Source organism: Mus musculus, chromosome 19, assembly GCF_000001635.26.
Source record: "Mus musculus strain C57BL/6J chromosome 19, GRCm38.p6 C57BL/6J".
Taxonomy (NCBI): Eukaryota; Metazoa; Chordata; class Mammalia; order Rodentia; family Muridae; genus Mus; species Mus musculus.
The window spans coordinates 59487754-59504846 of NC_000085.6; the positions used below are offsets into that span (position 1 = coordinate 59487754).

General features: G+C 44.0%; 1 long non-coding RNA gene across 1 annotated transcript in view; it reads left to right on the top strand.

The window, feature by feature from the left end:
• The first annotated feature begins 5382 nt into the window (after positions 1 to 5382).
• The window catches only part of 2700089I24Rik (RIKEN cDNA 2700089I24 gene), a 66256-nt gene continuing 54545 nt past the window's right edge, over positions 5383 to 17093 (top strand). Inside the window, exons 1-2 of the long non-coding RNA NR_045308.1 lie at positions 5383 to 5509; positions 5804 to 5891. This is a non-coding gene — a long non-coding RNA (RIKEN cDNA 2700089I24 gene). The remainder of the gene's footprint in view (positions 5510 to 5803; positions 5892 to 17093) is intronic.

Below are 17093 nucleotides of genomic sequence, written 5' to 3' on the forward strand. Positions count from 1 at the left end.
CGTTCTCTGAAGTGGAAATGTTTTTGTTTTTGACTCAGTTGTGTAATGTGGTGTTTTTCTGGAAAGTGTCTTATGAGAGGATGTTTTTGCTGAGGCAGACATGTGAGAGGATGTTTTGTTGAGAACAGACACGTGGTATTTCTCTAGAAGCTGCCTGGTAAAAGGATATGTGATATTTTGCTAGAGCAGACACTTGAGAGAACATGTGATGTTTGCAAAGAATACAAATATAACTCAACAACAGTGCAGTGCTGTGTGGTATTGGTTTGCCTTGTCACTCTTTGCTAGTCTTCATTGGGCTTTGCTGACGCTGGTCTTCACTGACAACACTGTGGCACTGGTTCACCTCATGAGTGGATAGAGCTACCGCTGTTGATTTGTGTGAACTAAACTGCTGATATCTTGACAACAAAGATTGGAATTGCTCCCCAATCCCTTGAAAAAAAATCTATTTCTAAACAGGGCCACATTTCCCTTTCCTTTTCACTACCTCTGGTGGGTGGTGGGCTAGAAGGGAGGTAAAAGCATTTAAAAACCCTTCATTTCTCAATTAGCTTTGAGCCTGGATCTGGAGCTGGAGGTTCTGGCTAGGCTGACAGGCCATCAGGCTCCGGAAATCCACGTGTCTCTGCTCTTCTCGATACTGGGTTAACAGATGCATCCGGTCACACCTTTCTCTTTACTTGGGTGTTGGGGATCCAGACTCATTTCTGCACATCCCCCCCAGCCCCTCTAGGTGCTTTTGACAGGCAGGAGTATTGCTATTCTCATGGCACAGGCAAGGAAACTGAGGCTGGTAGAGTTAAGAGACTTTCTGAGAAGCCACCAACAGAGCTCAGGGCCTTGGGCTACAACTCCTTGCCATCCAGGCTAACACTCATACTACTTCCAGTTTACCAGACTGGTAAAATATGGACAGGATTAGACAGCTCAGGTGGGGATCAGCTGAACTCACATATTTTGAGACAAAGCCTTCCCAGTTGCTGGTGTTTTGGGTCTCCACCCTGGGGATACATATCAGACTCCAAGGAAAAGGATGGAAAAGAGAGCAGAAGTCTGGGACAAGGCTGGGATCCTTCTCAGGCTAGCATCTCTGCCGAAGAGTTGATTTCCTCTGAGCACGTCTGGACAAACAGCTTTCTCCACCTGGCCTCTCCATCAACCCCCTGGTGATTAGGTCTTAATGAGCTGGCTGCAGAGAGCTGGGGGCTGGGGTGAGCTTTGCTGGTCTGTGGAATGCACCTCTGCTGTGACTGGGGCCCTGCATTTTGTGTTTGGGGCCAACACGGTCCTTGTATATCTATTTGGAAGCAGCAAGTCCCCCAAGAGCATTTTATCAGGTTATTTTGAATTAGGAGTTTAACAGTGCACAGCCCGGGAGGCGAGCTAGTAAATGAAGTTGGCAAGGGAGAGCATCCAGGGGAGAAGGGAGGAAATCCCAGGCCAAGCACTGGAATAGGACTTGATGATGTTGGTGACAGCAGGCTGCATCTTCCAGGACAGGAATCCCTCTGCGATTGACGAAACACTTCTACCACATTATTCCGCTTAAATCACACAGTAACCCTCAGAGCTAGAGAGAGTTTTCTTGTCTCATTATTCCACAGATGGTGAGAAGGGCTCAGAGGGGTTGCTGAGACTTTACTCATGGCCACAATGTAGACAGCAGGCTGGGATTCCAGTTGCAGGCAGCTGTTTATTCTTTTCCTGACTCCATAGTGTTTACCCCCCAAAAAGGCCTTTGCACTTTCTTTGAGGTAATTATAGTAGTTGCTCAAATAGTTCTTCCCATTTCTGTGTGTGTCTTGCTCTATCTACATGCCCATCCCTAATTTCTCTGGCTCCTTTTCTATGGCTGGCATGTACAACTTCCCAGACTTGCACTGAGCGATGGAGTCACAGGAGTCATACAAAGTTCATGGAGGATGTAAGGGCTCATGGCCGCAGTCTTTGGCGTTGGAGTAACCAGAAATCCTTGCTCATGGGTCTGAAGAGATAGCTCAGTTTCAAGGGCCTACTGTTTAAGCTTGAGGACCTGAGTTTGACTCCCCAGAACCCACATTTAAAAAAAAGTCAACATGATGGTTTATGCTTTTAATCATAGTGCTGGAGGCAAGAGGGTCCCTGGAGACTACTGGGAAGCCAGGGTAGCCAAATTGATAATTCCTCAGTCTTACTGAGAGACAAAGCCAGAAGGGGGATGGCGAAATGGCTCAGGATGTAAAGGTGACTGCTACCAAGATGGTCAGCCCACATTTGCTTATTACGTGAGGATAATGGATAAAGCACTTGCCACACAAGTTTTCCTAGAACCCACAGAAAGCTGGGCACAGTAGCGTGTGTCTATAACCCCAGAGCTTCTGCTTTGAGATGAAAACTCATGGGAAAAACAGCTCTCAGGATTGCTGTGTGATTTAAGTATCGGTAGCTTCAGGGCCAGCTAGCTTGGTGTATGTATTGGGAAATAAGAGACCTGGTCTGAGATAAGGCGGAAGATGAAGATACACACCCGAGGTTGTCATCTGCTATCTGTTTTTCCTACATGAGCTGGGGTGTTCCCCATTCACATCCATAAACATTGCATGTGTGCATGTGCACACACCAAGGAAGGAGGCTAAGGAGACAGGGGCGGTGGGTAGAGAAGTCCCCATGCCTCCACTGACAGGAAGGGCAAACCGAGAGCTGTGACTGGGCTTCAGTACTCCTAGGACCCGCAGTGAGAAGTACAAGGCCACCTGAAAGTGTCTCCAGGAAGTTTCCAGGCTTCTCCTGTCATGGGAGCTCCTCTAAAAAGTTACCAGGAAATGAATCTCCACGTTCAGGTTTGTTTCTGATACCCCCACTAGACAGGGAAAGACTTGAGGATCAAGAAGGGACAAGGTATGGGGTAATGGGGGGAAGGGCTGTTCCTCTGTCAGAATCCCACACAGGAGTAGGGGTACATATGGAAGCCATGGCTTCACAGGAGTGGGAAAGAGGTCTCCTGAGACCTTGCTAGTACATGTGAGAACCCATCATACTCACAGACAATGTCACTGTCTTTGAAGGGCCCAGATCTGGGATGGCAGTGGACCCTGACCTTGGGCAGGGCTACAGATGTGCTAGGTTGGATCTCAGCCCACGATGGAGCTTAGCAGAGGCCAGACATCTGTTCGAGGATGCTATTTTATTTATAGCTACAATTTCTGGGCCAAATCACATTACCCAAATTGCTAGTAAGCAGAGAAGTTGCATGGGAAGAAACTATGCTACCCTGGTTTGATGTTGGATAAGGTGCTGATCTGTGTAGCGTGACTCGCTCACTGTGACTCCAGTGTCACTCTGGGTTAGTGTTTTCTCCCCACGTGTTTAGTGACAGCAAGTGGTTTGATTGGTGGATGGCCCTTGGTAACATATCAAAGTTAAGGATGCTCTCAGGAGGTTCTCTGCTTCTATGTACCCTACAAAGTGTGTGTTTGTCATTCATCCCATTGGTCTGTGTGGCCTATGTCTGATCCACAGCAGAATGGAGACAACTCAGAGACAGCCTTGGGTCCATAGTGAATATATTTTAGGACCTGCACTGACTCTGTCTTGTTCTAGGAGATGCAGAATGTGGCCTGGAAAGGGGGAGGGAAGTGGGGTTTGCTTGAGAGAGGCATTGGGCTTAGGACATTCACAACTGAGATGGTGGATGACTCTAGGGGACCTCTGGTGACAAGGAGGACCTTCAGAGGTATTGTGAATGGAGGCTAGTCATCTGAGTGTACTCCATGACCAAAAAATGCTGGCTGCCACAGGGAATTGTGTGACCTTGGACAGGCGGCTCTTCCAAGGGAAGGCCTTTAGAGGGCCTTGAGACTGCCTGGGACTGGGCTGAGCAGAAGAGGTACATTAGACCCTGGCCAACTGCCTGTTGACCTGCCCCCTCTGACATGTTCTTAGCTCTGCTCTGCCCAGCCTTCATGTATAGAAGTCATAGACAGGAAGGACATGTTGCCTGCATTTCTGTCAGCAGAGATTTCTCAAGGAGTTCCTGAATGCTGGCCCCTTCAGGTCCCACTGAGGAGGGATATCTGCTGTCTGTTCCATTTGACTTTTGCAGTGGTCAACACATCCTGTCTCTGCTGTCACTTGGTGATATGGCTTGGTTGGCCTTGGCCTGTGTTTGCCAGTTCCTGGGGTTGTAAGAGATTTCATTGTGGTTGCTTCTAGACGGCTGTACATGTATGTGACTGGTCAGTGTGAGTTGGCTCTGGAGACTACAAGTAACTTCTGTGTCCATGAGTCTACATTTAGATCCTGAGGGTGTTTATACGTCCAGGGACACAGGTGATTACTTGGGCCCATTTGGTCATTTGGCCTGGCTCAATGGGTGACGTCTCACATCCTTACACTGACAGGCTAGGGATGTGGGTTTCACTGAAAGCCCATAGCTCCTGCAGCGTGGATGTTGTACTGTTCATCCTCCTCTTTCCACAGTGTCTGGGGTTCGCCCTGGATGCTTCAAGACTCCTCACCTATGAGGGCTCATAGCTGCTTTCTCCCAATAGCCTCTTAATAGCCCTTGAGGTCAGAGGTCAGTTGAACAGATGCTGCAGTGGATACTATACAGACAAATAATCTAAACTTGGCAAGATTTAAAGAGTGTCTTGAGGTTGCACTGGCTGGTACACAGTGGCAGGCCTACACTCTGCCTTCTGAGTCAGTCTAGTGCATTTTCTTCTGTTCTGCACAGATGGAGAATCATGAATATTCTAGAACACATCACCAGTTAAGCTGTATGGGAGGCTGCATGCCTGTACTTATCACTTTAATTTAGAAATATTAACTTTAAAAATCCTGTCAACTAACACATGTTCCCACACTGGTTTTCACACAACATTGGATAGAAAATGGCACCGATCATTTGTCCTCCTCTGACTTGCAGCCCTGGTGAAAGTGGACAGGAAGGCAGAGGAAATACCTTAGCCCAAGGTGTTTGAGATGGACAACTTCTTTAGTCAAGAGTCAGAAGTATTTACAACAGGAAATCTTTGTCAAAGACTTTCTAATGGTTCCCCAAGATGCAATAAAGGCACGTTAGCCTGGAGCATTGCTCTTCAGAGGCTGGGCTGCCAGCCTCTGACTGGGCGCCTGCACATTCCTGGGAGCAGCAGAGTCTGATCTTCTGACTGGGAGGGTGGGAACAACGGACACCCAGCGTTGTCAGGCTTTGGCAAGAGGGAGATTTATACCTGTGCCTTGCTCTATGCTGGCCTCTCTGCTCTGGGATGGAACAGCTGTTATGTTTGATCATCTTTCAAGAAAGACAAAGCTCCTATCGGGCAGACACACCCACCGTCTGCTTCCCCACCCCTGCACTCTTGGAGTGACTTCCCTGCTTGCTTCCAGCCTACGGTTAGAGTGTAAACAGCTCAGATGAGAGTCTGCCTATTAGGCACTTAAAACAATATTGAGACTGAAGATCTTGTGCCTTTCTTCCAACACAATTCATTGATTCTGCAGTGGAAGTGATTTTATTGATTAGGTAAGTGTTGGAGGTAGTAGGTGTGGGTCAGAGCATCTTCAGCTACCCTGGGCATGTGAATAAATTGCAGGTGGTACTGGAGGTGGAACCCAGGGCCTCATGCATGCTAGGCAAGCATTCTTCTACCACTGGGTTACATCCTACCCCTCATTTGGATGCTAAGGTGATACTCTATAGGAAGCTGTGGATGGACTGTAGTAAAGTGTTCATACAAAAGATCTGTAGCCCTGCCTGGAACTTGGTATATTTCCCCATGTCATGACCCCTTCTGACCCACTCTGTCCCATTTAACAGGTAGTCTTTCCTTCTCAAGTCAAGGGAGACAAGCTCAAGGAAGAGATAAAGTCAAGCAAGCTTGACCCACACTCCTGTGCTTCACAGGGTAGGTACACAAACCGCATCAAGAGTCAAGAGGACCCGTAGGCAGGACATGTTAACTTTGGCCAGTGGGACAGTATGGCCCCACCTAAGATTGTTTGAATGGCTCTGGGTGAGCAGGAGATAGGGTCTTCTAAGTAGCAGAAAGAGTGATGCCCAGCAGGGGGAACTCAGAGAAACCCAGATAAAATCCCTCCAAAGGGAGAGAGTGAACTTTGGACATCCATGATAGTCAAGTCCAGCTCTCAATTATATCTGAATTCTTTTTGGAAGATAAAGGGTGGAGAAGATAACTTATCCTAAAGGCTTTGTAGTGGAGAGCAGGATACACAAAGTTGGGAAATAGAGAGGCCTATGGTCCCTATTCCATGCAGGCTGACCTCCCTCTGCCTGAGGCTAGCCCAACCTGGGGAGACCCTGGTATGTGTGAAGATTGGAACACTAAGTGCTGGAGCTGACAAGAGAATACAAGCTATTGGTTGGTGAAGGGTAATAAGGAAGGTTGTGGGAAGCATCTGAGATTTTTCTTCCCAGGGCAGAAAAAGAACAATCCACAGGTCTGTTATGATGATTGGGGTTGAAGGAGGGATGCTGGACAAAGTTGTTCAGTAGAATACAAGCATACTAGTATTAATGGATGGAAATTCTCTTCTATGGCTATGCGTGAACATCAGAGACTTCTGTTAGTACAGATAGACAAGGAAATAGTCACACGAGCCATGGCTGTATCCAGATAGAAAGACCATCTTTCTTGAGCGCCATTATTACATATACTTTGGGCCAGATATTTTTACATACTTGAGTTTAATCTTAAAAAATAGAGGTAAGTACAATTCCTGTCCTGCACAAGTTTCTAAGTTCTTGGTTTAATGATGACCACAGATAGCCTGCAGATTGGTTAATCCTTGTGTCTTTATATAGAGGCTTCATGTTGTAGTCACAGGTTGATGTAACTTGTTGTGACAGACTGATATGTCTTTGACCCAGGTGAAACATCCTACTCATTCAGTTGGGTCTTAGGTGAGGAACACAAAACCACATGGCTAAATACAGGGAAAGTGTCTGAGCTTTCAGAGACTTAGAGGATCCAATGGCGTGCTCATGGGCAGTGAGCAAAAGGCCAGTACCCTGTTTTTCTGACATATAAACCAAGGCTACAGGATGAATAACACCCCTTTTCTTCCTCACTTTCAGTCTTTCTTAAACTCTGTTGCATGGTCAAGAGAACGCCTTTATCCCTGTCACAGTCACCTTCTAGGACCATGCGTACCTGGCCATCTATCCTGGGCCATGTAACACTATGGAAGGAATCTAACTCCAGCACCCCTCAGCAGCTCTGGGGAAAGCAGATTGCCCAGCATGCACTAGGGCACCAATGAGACCCTGTGTCTGATTACACGCTTTTACTTTGGAATAACTGATCTATTAGTTATTGTGTTCATCCCTGGGAAAGACCATTTAAGCAGAAACAGCTCAAAGGAGGAAGGAACGAATCTCCGTTTTGTCTTATCATTTCAAAAGGAACAGTTTATCATGATAGAGAAGACATGGCTGACAGAGTATCTTATGTCATGGTGACTGGATGTAGCCCCTGGGGACACACCTCAAGTGCCATATTTCCCCTAATAGGCTCCATCACCTAGTTCCTACTTTCTCATGTTAATGCCACCATGTTATAAATCCATCAAAGGATTAATTCAATCATTGGGCCAGAGCCCTATTTTTCCATATACCTCTAAGTCAGAGGCACCTCCATTCATGTGCTTTACAAACATCCTAAGTGTTTTCTATCCAGTCAACCTGATAGTTAGGTGACCATCACAGGGCTGGGAAGATGGCTTAGTGGGCAAGGGACTTGCCATACAGCATGAGGTCCTGGGTTTGGACCCCCAGGACCTACATAAAACTGGGGAGCAGTAGCATGGGCCTGCAATCCCAGGGTTCTGTTATAAGATAGTAGACACAGAGACAAATGACTTCATGGAAGATCTCCAGCCACATAGCCTCTCCTACACAGAGGCAAACAACAAAAGTGGACCAAGGTGAGTAGTTGTGCCTGAGATTGTCCTCTGTTTCCACACATGAAACTGGGCATGTGTGTACCCCTTACACACAGACTCACACACATTCCACCCACACATATACCACACACATAAACACACATACCATACACAGATACAAACACATAGACACAGACATATACATATATACATGCACATGACATGCACACCACAGACACACACACAGATAAATACATACCCATACCACATACACACATACATACACCACATACAAACACACACATACACGTACGTCATACACACAAGCATACACATACCACACACACACAGACACTCATACATGCATACCACATGCACATCACAGACACACACACATGCACACCACATTCATACCACAGATACACACATACCACACACACACATACACACCACATTCAGACCAGAGACACACACATACCTAACACACACACATATACAGACACACACAACCCACACACAAATACACACAGACACACATACAAACATACACCACACACACCACACACACATACACACACACACCACACAGACACATGTACACACACACACCACACACATATACCCCACAGACACACAAACAGACACACATACACACACACACCACACACACAGACACACCACATTCATACCACAAACACACACATACCTAACACACACACAAACACAGACACACACACCACACACAGATACACACAGACACACAAACACACACGTACAAACATACACCACACAACCACACACACCACACACACAGACACACAAACAGACACACACATACACACACACACACACACACACACACACACACACACACACACACACACAGATTAACCACTACAGTCTCTATATTTTCAGATGACAAGTTGTATTGCCAGTTCTAGTAGGGCACATTTGAATCCAGCACCATGCAAGTGTAGTGGAAGTCGTGCTGCACGTGAAATCAATAGACAGCATCAGGCCTGAGCTTTGGGGCATAGACAGTGTGAGGTGGGAGGGTGGAGAGGCATTAGCTCTGTTATAGAGGAAGAAACACCTTGCCTAGAGCTCTGCCCAGATGTGAGAAAGATCCACTGTAAACAGGGATGGCATTCAGGAAGAGTCAAGAAGAATCCTTCTATACTAAAGGATAGTATACATTTTATCCTCCTGCCTCACAACAGAGACAATTCTCATAAGCAAATGCCCAGAGCCAGGCATCTGGCCGCAAAGCCTCTGAAATATCCTCTGGGGTAATAGGTAATTAGCAGCATGCTCTTTACTAAAAGGAGCAGAGGATTCACAGTGACTGACTGATACAGACCGGCACTTACAGTGGGCTCTGTACAAGTGGGGACGCAATTACAACAAACGTTCTTCAAATCTCAAGGGTCCTCCATACCAGGTGACCAACCATCTGTGCAGCTAGGAGCTGACCAGGAAAGCAGGAAGCCTGCCAGTTAGTTATTCAGAACACAGGGGATGTAAGATGGGGACTTTGTGATGTGGCTGGTGTGTAGGAGTCCAACAGACTAAGTCAGGTTTCTAAGGAGGTAGAGCCAGGTCAGGAAGCAGTACCTACCCACTGGGACTAGTGAAGCAAGGGGGACAGAGGGTTCTGCTCAGGTCCAGTGTGTTCTCGAACCAGGCAGGCCTGCTCAGTGGGAACCGAAAGGCAGTGCCTCAGGCAGACAGGTGGGAGAGCTCTGACTTCTCTTCTTCCTGCCCTCTCATCTCTCACTCATGCCTCCCCTTGGTTGATATTGTTCCTGATGTGATATGGAGGCAGGCACCGTATAAAAAGGACCTGGGAACAGAGAGGCCCAGGGCTGACACTGGTTACCCAGCTCATAAGACCTGCATAGGTCTGAAGATCCAGGAGGCCAGATAGATTTGTTACTGATAGTTATCTGAGCCATTTAGGAAAGTGGAACCACATGTGGAGCGATCCTCTAGTTCTCAGACTGTTAAGACAATTCTGTGAGGGAAATGGTCCCTGCTTCATGCAGGCAGAGATAGAGGCACAGATGGGATGTAAATTGTCTAAGGCTCAGCCACTCAATGGTGAAGTTTGAGTTGCAGGTCAGGCCTTTGTTTGTTTATTAATTTGTGTGTGTGTGTGTGTGTGGTGTGTGTGTGTGTGTGTGTGTGTGTGTGTGTATGTATGTATGTATGTATGTATGTATGTATGTATGTATGTTTGCCATAGCACCCACTCACAGGTCAGAGGACAACTTGTGAGAGTTGGTTCTGTCTGTCTACCATGCTGGGTCTTGGGTGGGTGTGGATCAAAGGCAGATAAGGCAGGGTTGGTGGCAAGTGCCTTAACTCACTGTGGCTTCTCACTGACCCTGGAAACTTTGCTCAGAAGTAGCTCTTCTTAGGTTAAGGGCAACTTCAGAGCCCTTTGCAAATCAATGATAATTTGTCTGTGCAGTTGTAATTGTGGTAACTGAGTTTTTCTCCTAGTGGTATCATCAAATCTCAGACTAGTGGTCACATTAGGTGTTGTTTTGGCTGTGTACCTAAGTTGGGCAGGTCCCTCTTGGCAGTCTCCAGAGTGGGAACTTGTGGGATTGGAAACCCAACTTCAACAAGGCTCATTATATAGTCCGATTTGTTCATGCTTAGGATTGAAGAGGTTGTGTGTATGTTGGGGAAACATCATTATCTTTTCCCTTTGGTTTCCCCAATGATAATATTGTAGAGTGCTTTTTTTTATAATCACATTATTTATTAGTCCTCTTTTATGAAACATCTATTGAATCTTTGGTCCATTTCCCCCGTTCAGTTGTCTTCTCATGAGCCCCAAATGTTCCTTATATATTCTAAAGAATATTTAGAATTATTTTATTTATTTTTATGTGTGTGAGTGTTTTGCCTGCATGAGTGTATGTGAACCCAGTTCATGCTGGGTGCCCTTGGAGGTCAGAGGAGAGAGGTAGTCTCTAGAACTGAAGTTATGGGTGGTTATAAACCTCCATGTGGGTGCTGGGAACTGAACCTGGATGCTCTGCAAGAACAGAATTATTATTATTATTAATTATTATTAATTATTCTTTTCTCTCATGGAGGAAAGAATCAGATGGGCAGCATATTTTGGTTAGAAGCATCAACTTAAGAGCAAATTTGATGAGAATTCAACTATTTTTATTAGTAGACTCTTTAGAAGGAAGAAAACTTTAATTATTGTTGCTGTTGTTATGTAAGACACACTCCCTGTGTAGTTCAGATTGGTCTTAAGCTTGAGATCCATCTGCCTCGGTTCCCCGTGATGAGAGGACAGCTGTTATCACTGATGTTTTTGTACTGCTGCTGGTCACCTCTAGGACTTTGCACACATCTGGCAAGCAATGTACCACCGAGTTACATCCCTGCCTACTTTTAATGGCCACATATAGGTTTATGATTTATTAAGAGTATATAGTTTGGACATATTGTTTATGATTTATTTAGAGCTTATAGTTTGGATATATTGAATTATGGGTCAAGATTTCCTTTTAAGATTTTTATTAGTGTATATTCACTGTAATTGGCTTCTCAAGGACATTTCCTTAAAAGCATGTATGCTTTGGCCACATTCCCCTTCCACAGTCTTCCACTCTCCCAACTCATTAGTTCTTTGTCTCTAAACCATTTTATTCTACATTTAGATCATGTGTAAATGTGTGATCTTTGAGACAGAGTCTCATTATGTAGCCCTTGGCTGGACTGTTATTGCAGTGTAGACCTGACTGGCTTTGAACTCACAGAGGTCCACCTGGCTGTGCTTACCCAGAGCTGGGGTTAAAGGTACAGCTCACCATTCTTCAACTGTTTGGTTTTTGAAACAAGGTTTTTCTGTGTAGTCCAATTGGTCTCAAACTTGCAATCTTTTACTTCAGCCACCTAAGTGCTGAAATTAAAAATATGTGCCACCATGTCTGGTCATAAGATTCATGTAAAAGAACAGATGGGTGGGGCCTGAGAAGATGGCTCAGTTGGTGAAGTGCTTGCTAGGCAAGCTTGAGGACCTGAGTTTAATCCTCCAGCACTCACTTAACAGTGGGTCATGGCAGTGTACACCCATAATCCCAGTGCTGGGGAGATAAGGAAGGAGAATCCCAGGGAGTTGCTGGCCAGTTATTCTAGCCAAATCAGAGAGCTCTAGGCTCAGCAAGAGAGCCTGTCTCAAAAAAATAAGGTGGAGAGTAATTGAAGAAGACATCTGATATTGGCTTATGACCTTCATGCAAATGCAAATGCATACCTCCCCACACATACACACACACACATGCCTGAACACTCACACGCATGCACAGTCACATGCATACACACTCACACACATGCACACTCACACACATGCACACTCACATGCATACACACTCACACACATGCACACTCACACACACACACTCAAATGCATACACACTCACATGCATACACACTCACACACCCATACACACTCACAGGCATGCACACTCACACGCATACAACTCACACACATGCACACTCACATGCATACACACATGCACACTCACACCTACATAAGTAAACAAGCCCACCCGCAAACCAAGCCTATGGTGTGTACTTGGTCCTGCATTATCTGTATCCTATTGAGTGGGTCTATTGCTCTTGCCAATATCAAATGGCTATTACATATGTCTATTTTTGGACTCTATGACTATTCTTACTCTAATATCAACCCTTTTAATTACTCCAGCTTCTATGTAAACCACATGTACATTTGTATATGTATGGCTTTTGTATTTACTTGGATCATAAGAAATAAACTAATTCAGCATTGTTATCATGTTCTTTATATCTAAAATTATTTTGTATGTCTGATAATGACATGATCTTTATATCAATTTTAACCATTGGCATTTCACTTTCTAAAAAACAGGCAGTTGGGATTTTATTAGAATCATATTAAATCTACAGATTAGTTGGGGGGTGGGGAATCAGCACTATAACCATATTGAGTCTTTCTGCTGTGAACACAGCTCATCCCCCAACTCAGTTAATTTTTTTTCAGAAGTTCTTGATTTCCTTTGGCAATGCTTTATACATTTCAACACAGCAGTCTTACACACTTGAAAAAAAATTTTTAAATAGTCTTGTTTTGTGGTATAATCAAATAAAATTGATTCTAAACTTAATTTTGAAGTGTTTCCTGCTAACCCAATTGGTATTTTATTTTACTATGAGTGTTTTGCCTACATATATATATTCATGGACCACTTTGTGTATACCTGGTGCCTGAGGATGCCAGAAGAGGGTGTCAGATCCCCTGGAAAAGGAGTTGTTGAGAGCTATGAGCTGCCATGTGGTTTCTGGGAATCTAAGTGGAGTTCTCTAGAAGAACTGCCAGTGCTCTGAACTACTGAGCCATCTCTCGAGCCCCCTCCCCCCACCCATGGGTTTTTAGGTATTAGCTTTTAAAACTTCTTTTTATTCTGTATTAGCTTTGTATCTGTGATTCTGCTAGATGATTTACTTTCATGGCTGTTTTGTGGATTAATTAAGCCTCTCTGTGCAGGTAGACGCCAATACTGTCTATAGAGATCATTTTAATTTTTCCATATGTTTTCCCCGCCCCCTTGTAACTTAATTGTATAAGTTGGGCTCTTGAGCACAATGTTGGATAGAAATGGTGAGAAAGAGAAGCCACCTTTTCCCTGATATCAGGGAGGAAATTTCAGTGTCTTCAAGTTTATGTAACACTTGTTGTGGGTTTCCCTGGACTGTTTCTAAAGTTGAGGTTGCTCCCTCTGCTCCTTTTCTCCCTCACAGGATCTTTCTTACTTTTATTTAAAAGAAAAACTTATTTATTTATTTTATGTATACGTGTACACTATAGCTGTCTTCAGACACACTAAAAGAGGACATCAGATCCCATTACAGATGGGTGTAAGCCACAATGTGGTTGCTGGGAATTGAACTCAGGACCTCTGGAAGACCAGTCAGTGTTCTTAACCACTGAGCCATCTCTCTAGTCCCCCTCTCTCTCTCTCTTTCTTTCTTTCTTTTAAATTTTTTAAAATTAGATATTTTCTTTATTTACATTTCAAATGTTATCCCCTTTCCTAGTTTCCCCTCCGAAAATACCCTATCCCCTTCCCCTGTTCCCCAACCCACCCACTCCCATTCATAGTCGTGGCATTTCCCTATACTGGGGCATTGAGCCTTCACAGGACCAAGGGCCTCTCCTCCCATTGATGACCAACTAGGCCATCCTCTGCTACATATGCAGCTAGAGCCACAAGTCCCACCATGTGCTTTCTTTGATTGGTGGTTTAGTTCCAAGGAGCTCTGGGGGTACTGCTTAGTTCATATTGTTGTTCCTCCTATGGGGCTGCAAACCCCTTCAGCTCCCTGGGGACTTTCTCTAGCTCCTTCATTGGGGATCTTGTGCTCCGTCCAGTGGATGACTGTGAGCATCCACTTCTGTATTTGCCAGGCACTGTCAGAGCCTCACAGGAGACAGCTATATCAAGCTCCTGTCAGCAGGCTCTTGTTGGCATCTGCCATAGTGTCTGGGTTTGGTGGTTGTTTATGGGATGGATCCCCAAGTGGAGCAGTCTCTGGATGGTCGTTCCTTTAGACTCTGCTCCGAGCTTTGTTTCTGTAACTCCTTCCATAGGTATTTTGTTCCCGCTTCTAAAAAGGATTCTGAGCTTCTGGGCTAATATCCAGTGAGTGCATATCATATGTGTTCTTTTGTGATTGGATTATCTCACTCAAGATGATATCCTCTAGATCCATCCATTTGTCTAAGAATTTCATAAATTCATTGTTTTTTAATAGCTGTGTAGTACTCCAATGTGTAAATGTACCACATTTTCTGTATCCATTTTTCTGTTGAGGGACATCTGTGCTATTTCCAGCTTCTGGCTATCATAAATAAGGCTGCTATGAACATAGTGGAGCATGTGTCCTTATTACATGTTGGAGCATCTTCTGGGTATATGCCCAGGAGTGGTATTGCTGGATCTTCTGGTAGACCTATGTCCAATTTTCTGAGTAACCGCCAAACTGATTTCCAGAGTGGTTGTACCAGCTTGCAGTCCCACCAGCAATGGAGGATTGTTTCTCTTTCCCCACATCCTCTCCAGCATCTGCTGTCACCTGAATTTTTGATCTTAGCCATTCTGACTGGTGTGAGGTGGAACCTCAGGCTTTCTTTGATTTGCATTTCCCTGATGATTAAGGATGTTGAACATTTTTTCAGGTGCTTCTCTGCCATTCGGTATTCCTCGGGTGAGAAATCTTTGTTCAGTTCTGAGCCCCATTTTTTAATGGGGTTATTTGATTTTATGGAGTCTACCTTCTTGAGTTCTTTATATATATATTGGATATTAACCCCCTATCGGATTTAGGATTGGTAAAGATTATTTCCCAATCTGTTGGTTGCCTTTTGGCCTTATTGACAGTGTCCTTTGCCTTACAGAAGCTTTGCAATTTTATGAGGTCCCATTTGTTGATTCTTGATCTTACAGCACAAGCCATTGCTGTTCTGTTCAGGAATCTTTCCCCTGTGCCCACATCTTCAAGGCTCTTCCCCACTTTCTCCTCCACAAAGGATAAACAGGCTGAGAAGGAAATTAGGGAAATAACACCCTTCAAAATAGTCACAAATAATATAAAATACCTTGGTGTGACTCTAACTAAGGAAGTGAAAGATCTGTATGACAAGAATTTCAAGTCACTGAAGAAAGAAACCAGTGAAGATCTCAGAAAATGGAAAGATCTCCCATGCTCATGGATTGGCAGAATTAATATAGTCAAAATGGCTATCTTGCCAAAATCAATATACAGATCCAGTGCAATCCCCATCAAAATTCCAACTCAATTCTTCACAGAATTAGAAAGGGCAATTTGTAAATTCATCTGGAATAACAAAAATCCTAGGATAGGAAAAATTATTTTCAACAATAAAAGAACCTCTGGTAGAATCACCATCCTCAACTTCAAGCTGTACTACAGAGCAGTTGTGATAAAAAACTACATGGTACTGGTACAGTGACAGACAGGTAGATCAATGGAATAGAATTGAAGACCCAGAAATGGACCCACACACCCATGGTCACTTGATCTTTGACAAATGAGCTAAAACCATCCAGTGGAAAGAAGACAGCATCTTCAACAAATGGTGCTGGCTCAACTGGCGGTCAGCATGTAGAAGAATGTGAATTGATCCATTCTTATCTCTTTTCACAAAGCTCAAGTCTAAGTGGATCAAAGAACTCCACATAAATCCAGCTCCTTTCTTACTTTAAAACAGTACCTGTGTGTTAGATTTTGAAAATGCTTTTTTTCCTGCATGCATGAATTGTTTACTTGCTGTATTGATTGCTACTTCTCCACTAATTTTTTCCTTTACCTTTGAGATTAGTTAGCTCTTCTGTAAATTAGAAGCTTATAATTAATTTGCTGATGTTCTTTTCTAATATATGTATGTATCAAAGCTGTGAAATTTCCTTAAAAGCTGTTTCAAATGTATGCTATAGTAATTTTGGTACTTTAAAAACATCTTTCAGTTTGTTTTTTATTTTTATATTTTAAATTATTCTTATACTTTAATCTTTTTTACAGTCCGGTAGTTATCCCCCTCCTGGTCCACCCTCCATCTTAAAATTTTTTTAATCCATGACATTTAATTTGTAAGTAGTTGCAAATTTTGTGGGTATCTGCTGTATTTTGGTTTGACTTTATTCCAGTAAAAGAACATGTTTTATAATTTTTAGTCCATACATATTTTTAAGGATTTTTGACAGCATTGGATATGATATATTTTTATTTGGTTTGTGAATTTATGTGTTACTCCCGCTGCCCCCATGTGTATGTGTGTGTGTAGAACTGAGGCCAACAGTGGGTTTCTTTCTCAGTTACTCTCTACTTTAATCTTGAGATGGGAACTTTTCTGAACCCAGAACTCATTGGTTCAGCAAGATAGGTTCAACAGCGAGCTTCAGGAAGCTCGTCCTCTGTGTGTTCTGTGCTGAGATTACACAGTGCACCACTGAACCTATTTCTCTATTTTATTCTTTTCAGCAGCGTTAGCGATCTAAACTTAGGCCCTCCTGCTCATACAACAAGTGCTTTACTGGATGGAAAGAATATGCAGTTGTTGGGTGGACTATACAAACACCAATTATGTCCATCTGGTTGCTAAGTTTGCTCAGAGC